Source organism: Pristiophorus japonicus, chromosome 2 (genome assembly GCF_044704955.1).
Source record: "Pristiophorus japonicus isolate sPriJap1 chromosome 2, sPriJap1.hap1, whole genome shotgun sequence".
NCBI classification, from domain to species: Eukaryota; Metazoa; Chordata; class Chondrichthyes; family Pristiophoridae; genus Pristiophorus; species Pristiophorus japonicus.
This window is the reverse complement of record NC_091978.1, coordinates 263,513,744-263,521,963: the sequence shown is the minus strand read 5'-3', so window position 1 is coordinate 263,521,963 and position 8,220 is coordinate 263,513,744.

The following is an 8,220-nucleotide window of genomic DNA, read 5'->3' as shown; positions in this document are numbered from 1 at the left end:
GCCTGCTATCGAGAGCCTGTTCTTCCGGTTTTGTCTGTGTGTGGGGGTAGCAGCTTGTTTAATGCTGTGAACTTCTTGTTCCAATATTCCGTTAGTTGTCGTACCTGCATTGTAAATCAACCTCGTTTCTTCTTCCCCTACCAAGAATGTCTATGGAACCAGTGCTGCTACCTCTAAGGTGAGGTTCTTGGTCTCTATGAGCTTTCGGAATATGCCTGCATGGCCTATTCCTTCAATGAAAAAGTCTCTCAGCATTTCTCTCCTCAGTTCATCGGAGAACTCACATAAACTAGCCAACCTCCGAAGTTCCGCCACGAAGTCGGGTATGCTCTGGCCCGCACAGTGTCTGTAGTTGCAGAACCTGTGTCTGGGATGTGTAGGCTGCTCGCTGGCTTCAGGTGGTCTCTTACCAGTGTGCTCAATTCTTCAAATGACTTGCTTGCTGGTTTCTCGGGTGCCAGCAGATCCTTCATTAAAGCTTATGTTTTCGAGCCACAGCTGGTCAAGAGATGGGCTCTTCTCTTGTCTGCTTTGTCGTCTCCTAACCAGTCTTTGGTGACAAAGCTTTGCTGGAGCCTTTCTATAAAGTCCTCCCAATTGCCTCCAGCATTGTACTTTTCATCTGATCCGTTGTTCGCCATTCTGTGGATTCTGTAATCCCGTAACTCGTCGCCACTGTAAAGTCCTGTCCCCTCAGTACACATTCACACGAGGCATGTAGTGAAGTCAAGGTCACTCTGGACCTGCACCTTTATTTCACAGCTCTGGAATGCTGCACTTGCCTGAGACCTGTCCTTATATACCTGTCTCTTGCAAGTGCACCCGTGGTGGTAAGGTATGCTGGTGGTTACAGGTCATATCTTATTACAGTCATGTATAGCATGTTAGGATACAGTTATAAATAATAATGTAAGATACATGACACATGGGGTGCACACATTCACCACGAATTGTCCCCCGATAATGCTGAATGTTGAACTAAATGGACTCCCGGTGTCAATGGAGCTGGACACGGGCGCGAGCCAGTTCATCATGGGCAAAAAGACTTTCGAAAGGTTGTGGTGCAACAAGGCCTCAAGGCCAATCTTAACTCCAGTTCGCACGAGACTAAGAACTTACACTAAAGAACTGATTATTGTAAATGGCAGTGCTGCCGTAAAGGTCTCCTACGATGGAGCAGTGCACAAGCTACCACTCTGGGTGGTACCGGGTGATGGTCCCACGCTACTCGGCAGGAGCTGGCTGGGAAAGATATGCTGGAACTGGGGCGATGTCCGAACGCTATCGCCTGCTGACGACACTTCGTGTGCCCAGGTCTTAAACAAATTTCCTTCGCTGTTTGAACCACGCATCGGGAAATTCCAAGGAGCAAAAGTGCAGATCCACCTAATTTCGGGGGCGTGACTCATCCATCACAAGGTGAGAGCAGTACAGTACATGATCAGAGAAAAGGTAGAGATCGAGCTAGACCGGCTGCAATGAGAGGGCATCATTTCACCGATCGAGTTCAGCGAGTGGGACAGTCCTATTGTCCCAGTCCTCAAGGGACACGACACTGTCAGAATCTGTGGTGATTACAAAGTAACTATCAATCATTTCTACCTGCAGGACCAATACACGACCAAAAACCAACAACCTCTTTGCAACGCTGGCGGGAGGAAAGACGTTCACGAAGCTGGATCTGACTTCAGCCTCCATGACGCAGGAACTGGAGGAATCATCGAAGGTCCTCACCTGCATCAACACGCACAAAGGTCTTCTTGTTTATAACAGATGGCCGTTTGGAATCCGATCAGCGGCGGTGATATTCCGGAGAAACATGAAGAGTTTACTGAAGTCGGTCCCGCACACCGTGGTCTTCCAGGATGACATCTTGGTCACAGGTCGGAACACAGTCGAGCATCTGCAGAACCTAGAGGAGGTCCTTAGTCGACTCAACCGCATGGGGCTCAGATTAAAATGCTCGAAGTGCGTTTTCCTGCTGCCTGAAGTGCAGTTCCTGGGAAGGAGGATTGCGGCCCACCAACGCGAAAACGGAGGCAATCGAGAACGCACCGAGGCCACAGAACGTTATGGAGCTGCAGTCGTTTCTGGGACTCTTGAACTACTTTGGTAACTTCAGTCATGTATCTTACATTATTATATATAACTGTATCTTAACATGCTATACATGACTGTAATAAGATATGACCTGTAACCACCAGCATACCTTACCACCACGGGTGCACTTGCAAGAGACAGGTATATAAGGACAGGTCTCAGGCAAGTGCAGCATTCCAGAGCTGTGAAATAAAGGTGCAGGTCCAGAGTGACCTTGACTTCACTACATGCCTCGTGTGAATGTGTACTGAGGGGACAGGACTTTACAGTGGCGACGAGTTACGGGATTACAGAATCCACAGAATGGCGAACAACGGATCAGATGAAAAGTACAATGCTGGAGGCAATTGGGAGAACTTTATAGAAAGGCTCCAGCAAAGCTTTGTCACCAAAGACTGGTTAGGAGACGACAAAGCAGACAAGAGAAGAGCCCATCTCTTGATCAGCTGTGGCTCGAAAACATAAGCTTTAATGAAGGATCTGCTGGCACCCGAGAAACCAGCAAGCAAGTCGTTTGAAGAATTGAGCACACTGGTAAGAGACCACCTGAAGCCAGTGAGCAGCCTACACATGGCCAGATACAGGTTCTACAACCACAGACGCTGTGTGGGCCAGAGCACACCTGACTTTGTGGTGAAACTTCGGAGGTTGGCTAGTTTATGAGTTCTCCGATGAACTGAGGAGAGAAATGCTGAGAGACTTTTTCATTGAAGGAATAGGCCACGCAGGCATATTCCGAAAGCTCATAGAGACCAAGAACCTGACCTTAGAGGCAGCAGCGCTGGTTACACAGAAATTCTTGGTAGGGGAAGAAGAAACGAGGTTGATTTACAATGCAGGTACAACAACTAACGAAATATCAGAATAAGAAGTTAACAGCATTAAACAAGCTGCTACCCCCACACACAGACAAAAACCGGGAGAACAGGCTCTCGACAGCAGGCAGTGGCGCCAGAAGCCATCAAGGGCCACAGGAACGGCCGTTCACACCTCATCAACCCACAATGCGAGCAATCAACTACAAACTGAGAGAAGCTCAAGAGAGATCAGCCAGGCGCAGCTCTTTCTTTGGGAACAATGGAAGCAGTCTGTGCTTGAGATGTGGGGGTGGGCACTCATCAAGGGGATGTCAATTTCAGCAGGCTGTTTGCAGGAACTGTGAATATACAGGGCATTTGGCCCGCATGTGCAAAAAAACGGCAGCTCGGCTGGTATACGAATCAGATGGGTCGGAAAGCGGACCAGAAGACGGTGGGGACAGTACCCGGGACACCGATGTACAGCGGGTCAACACGATCAATGGCCGCCGCTCCTACAACAGGACGCCTCCTATAATGATGAGGATCCTACTTAACGGGATACCTGTCAACATGGAGCTGGATACGGGAGCGAGTCAATCTCTCATGGGCGCTCAACAATTTGAACAACTGTGGCAGCATAAAAGAGACAGACCAAAACTCACAAGGGTCGACACCAAACTAAGGACCTATACCAAAGAAATCGTATCAGTCCTCAGCAGCGCCATGCTCTCTGTCACACACAAAGGGACAGTGAACCGACTTCCCCTGTGGATTTTTCCCGGAGACCCCCCAGCACTGCTGGGCAGAAGCTGGCTGGCAAAACTAAACTGGAAATGGGATGATGTCCATGCCATGTCATTGGAGGAACGGACCTCCTGCTCAACAGTTATAAAGCGATTTGAACATCTCTTTCAGCCAGGTGTGGGCACTTTCAAAGGGGCCAAAGTCAAAATCTACATCACACAGGATGCTAGACCGGTCCATCACAAGGCCAGAGCTGTACCCTATGTGATGAGGGAAAAGATTGAACACGAACTAGACAGGCTTCTGCGGGAAGGCATTATATCACCTGTGGAATTTAGCGACTGGTCAAGTCCCATCGTCCCAGTCATGAAGCCTGATGGATCCGTACGAATCTGTGGGGACTACAAATCTACCATAAACAGAGTCTCCCTACAGGACCAGTACCCGCTGCCCAGAGCGGAGGACTTATTTGCCACATTGGCTGGAGGTAAACTTTTCTCAAAACTAGACCTCACATCTGCGTATATGATGCAAGAATTGACCGAGGAATCCAAGCTACTCACCACCATCAACACACATCGAGGCCTTTTCATGTACAATCGATGCCCCTTCGGCATCAGGTCAGCAGCTGCCATATTCCAGCGCAACATGGAGAGTCTGCTCAAGTCCGTCCCGGGGATGGTTGTATTTCAAGTCGACATACTTATCACGGGCAGGGACTCCGACTCCCATCTCCGTAATTTGGAGGAAGTACTAAAGCGGTTGGATCGGGTACGCCTACGAGTCAAGAAATCCAAGTGCCTGTTTCTCGCACCCGAGATTGAATTTTTGGGCAGAAGGATTGCCGCTGATGGAATCCGCCCAACAGAGTCCAAAACAGAAGCAATTCGCCTGGCACCCAGGCCCCGAAATGTCTCAGAACTGCACGCCTTTCTCGGGCTACTCAATTAGTTTGGGAACTTTATGCAGAACTTAGGCACGCTGCTGGAGCCTCTCCACGTGCTAATCAGGAAGGGGTGCGATTGATTTTGGGGGGACGCCCACGAACGCGCCTTCAATAAGACACGCAACCTTCTGTGTTCCAACAGTGTTTTGACTTTCTTTGATCCAGGTAAAAAGCTAGTTCTCACATGCGATGCGTCAGCGTATGGGGTCGGGTGTGTTTTTCAAAACTGACCACAAGCCCCTCACGTCCCTCCTATCCGAGAGCAAGGCAATAAATGCCAACGCCTCAGCACGAATTCAACGGTGGGCACTCATGCTGGTGTCCTACGACTATACCATAAGGCACAGACCAGGCACAGACAACTGTGCCGACGCGCTCAGCAGGCTACCCCTGGGGACTTCGGAAGGGTCTGATGAACAGGACTGTGAGATAGTCATGGCAATCAATGCCTTTGAGTCCACATGTTCGCCCATGACGGCTCTCCAAATCATTGCCTGGACGGCCAGCGACCCCACATCATCCTTAGTAAAAAGATGTGTCCTAACCGGTGACTGGGCAGAGGCCCGCGATGCCTGCCCCGAGGAATTAAAACCCTTTCACAGGCGCATGCATGAGCTATCACTACACGCAGACTGCCTGATATGGGGCAGCCGAGTAGTCATGCCTCTGCGAGGCAGAGAGGCATTAGTCCGGGAGCTCCACCGTGAGTACCCAGGGATCGTTCTCATGAAGGCCATAGCCAGATTCCACGTCTGGTGGCCTGGTATTGACGCGGACTTGGAGCTCTGCGACCGAAGGTGCACCATTTGTGCCCAACTCAGCAATGCCCCTAGGGAGGCTCCCCTGAGCCCCTGGCCCTGGTCTACTAAACCGTGGTCGTGGGTGCACATAGACTATGCGCGCCCATTAATGGGCAAAATGTTCCTCGTAGTTGTAGATGCATTTTCAAAGTGGAGCGAATGCACCATTTTAAACTTGAGCACAACCTCCACCACTGTGGAGAGCCTCGCAACCATGTTTGCAACGCACGGAATCCCTGACATATTGGTCAGTGACAATGGTCCGTGCTTCACCAGCGCAGAATTCCAAGATTTTATAATTGACCACGGCATAAATCACGTCAAGACCGCACCGTTCAAGCCGGCCTCCAACGGCCAGGTGGAGAGATCAGTGCAAATTATTAAACAAAGCATGCTTAAAATCCAAGGTCCCACGCTGCAGGGTCGCCTGTCGCGAAAGCTGCTGGCATACAGATCTCGACGGCACTCATTGACTGGGATCCCCCCCCGTGTTGATGAAAAGGACTTTAAAAACAAGGCTCTCATTAATCCTCCCAGATAAGCACAAAATCGTTGAGGCAAAGCGCCATAAGCTGACTGAGTACCATGACAGAAATTCGAGGGGGAGATGGAATGAGATAGAGGACAAAGTGTTTGTATTAAACTATGGCAGGGGTCCCAAATGGCTTGCAGGGACAGTAACGGGCAAGGAAGGAAACAGGCTATTGGTAGTACAAATGGACAATGGCAAAACCTGCTGGAGGCATGTAGACCAAGTCAAAAGCAGATTTACCAACAACACTGCGGAACCAGAGGCAGACTACAATGTGGAACTCGCACCACACCTGGTGGACAGACACAGGGAACAACCTGAGGAAAGGGCAATCCCAACAGACAGCCCAGGCGAGACAACAACAATCACACCAATCTAAACAGACAGCCCAGGCGAGATACCAGCAACCACACCCAAAGAAAAACAGACACCAAGGCAAACAACTAAACCACAACTCAGACGCTCCACGCGAGAGCGTAGACCACCTGAGAGACTGAAGCTATAAAGACAATAAGACCTTGGGGGAGGGTGAAGTCATTTATTTTACATTTTTGTATATAACTGTATCCTAACATGCTATACATGACTGTAATAAGATATGACCTGTAACCACCAGCATACCTTACCACCAGGGGTGCACTTGCAAGAGACAGGTAGAAAGGACAGGTCTCAGGCAAGAGCAGCATTCCAGAGCTGTGAAATAAAGCTGCAGGTCCAGAGTGACCTTGACTTCACCACATGCCTCGTATGAATCTGTACTGAGGGGACAGGACTTTACAGGTACCTCTGCCTCCTCTATCTGAGGCTCCGGTTCATCGTGATCCTTTGTGGATCTGTTCTCCTCGGCAACGTGGTGGTTTTCAGGCTTAACAGGCTTAGCAACTCGCCTGCACACTCGTTGGAGGTGTCCCATTGTTCCACAGTCCTATCAAACGTATCCTTTGAATTGAATGGAAACGATGATCACTCCCGCAGCGCCAACAAGGTGTTAATGACCTTTCATTCATCACCCTTGATGGTGAACCCTTAGACAGCTGCGGACGTGTAGCTGCAGGTATGTGTGACCTGCCCTGTACATTACGATTTTTAAACAACATCACTTTGTTCACAGTACTTGCAGCAGTTGTGTGCTGAGAGATTTGCTTCGTATTGTCACTGGTGGCAATGAACGCCTGGGCTATCACTATGGCCTTACTCAAGGTTGGGGACTCTAAGGTCAAAAGTTTGCGAAATATGGTTTTATGGCCAGTGCCAAGTCTGAAAAAGTATCTGAGCATGTGCTCCGAATGTCCTTCAAATTCGCAATGTCCTGCAAGGTGTCTCAGCTTGGCAAAATAACTCTCCACTTCCTGGCCTTCAGACCTTTTGTAGGTGTAGAACCGGTACCTCGCCATCAGAACACTTTCCTTCGGGTTCAAATGCTCTTGGACCAGTGTGCACAAATCGTCGTACAATTTCTCCGTGGGTTTCGCTGGAGTCAGCAGATTCTTCATGAGGCCATACGTTGGTGCCCCACAGATGGTGAGGAGGATCGCCCTTCATTTGGCAGCGCTCTCTTCCCCATCTAGCTTGTTGGCCACGAAGTATTGGTCGAGTTGCTCCACAAAAGTTTCCCAATCATCTCCCTCTGAAAATTTCTCCAGGATGCCCACTGTTCTCTGTATCTCATCACCAGTTGTTGTGTATGGAGAAAGAGTCAAACTGAACACTGTGAGCTCAAAGTAAAGTGTGACCTTAGCCTTTTATTGCAGATCTCCAGAGTGCCTCTCCAACCTGTGAAGCCTTCTTAAGTACCTGTGCTCCCAAGGGATTATGGGATCCCTTGCGACTCCAGGGAATAAGCTCTCTGGTGATGGCTGTACAGCGCAAATACAAGTCCACATATATAACAGACATCATCACCATACACAGCGCCCTGTTCGCATCCCAGGCACTAAATTGTGTATCACACACTGATACTGCACTGGGCAATGCCAGCAACAGCTTCAGGGAGTCGGCCACTCGCAAGTTAAAGGGGAGGTGTGGGCCATTACAAAAAATGCAGCAGAATTTTGCTGACTGCACGTTGGCGCTTTGAACGTGGGGCCCGTGCCGCGATCAGTCAGCCCAGCACTCTACTTGAGTGCCGGGCTGTTGGCATGGCAACCCGCTCGCTGGTGATTGAGGGAGGCCCCTTTCATTACTGCAGAGTTGGCAGCTTGGACCCTTCCCTTTAATTAAGGGAAGAGCCCCTCGTATGCATCAGCTCTGTGCGGCCCAGTGCGTAGCGCTGCACCCTGTTTCTGATGCGTCCGCCCC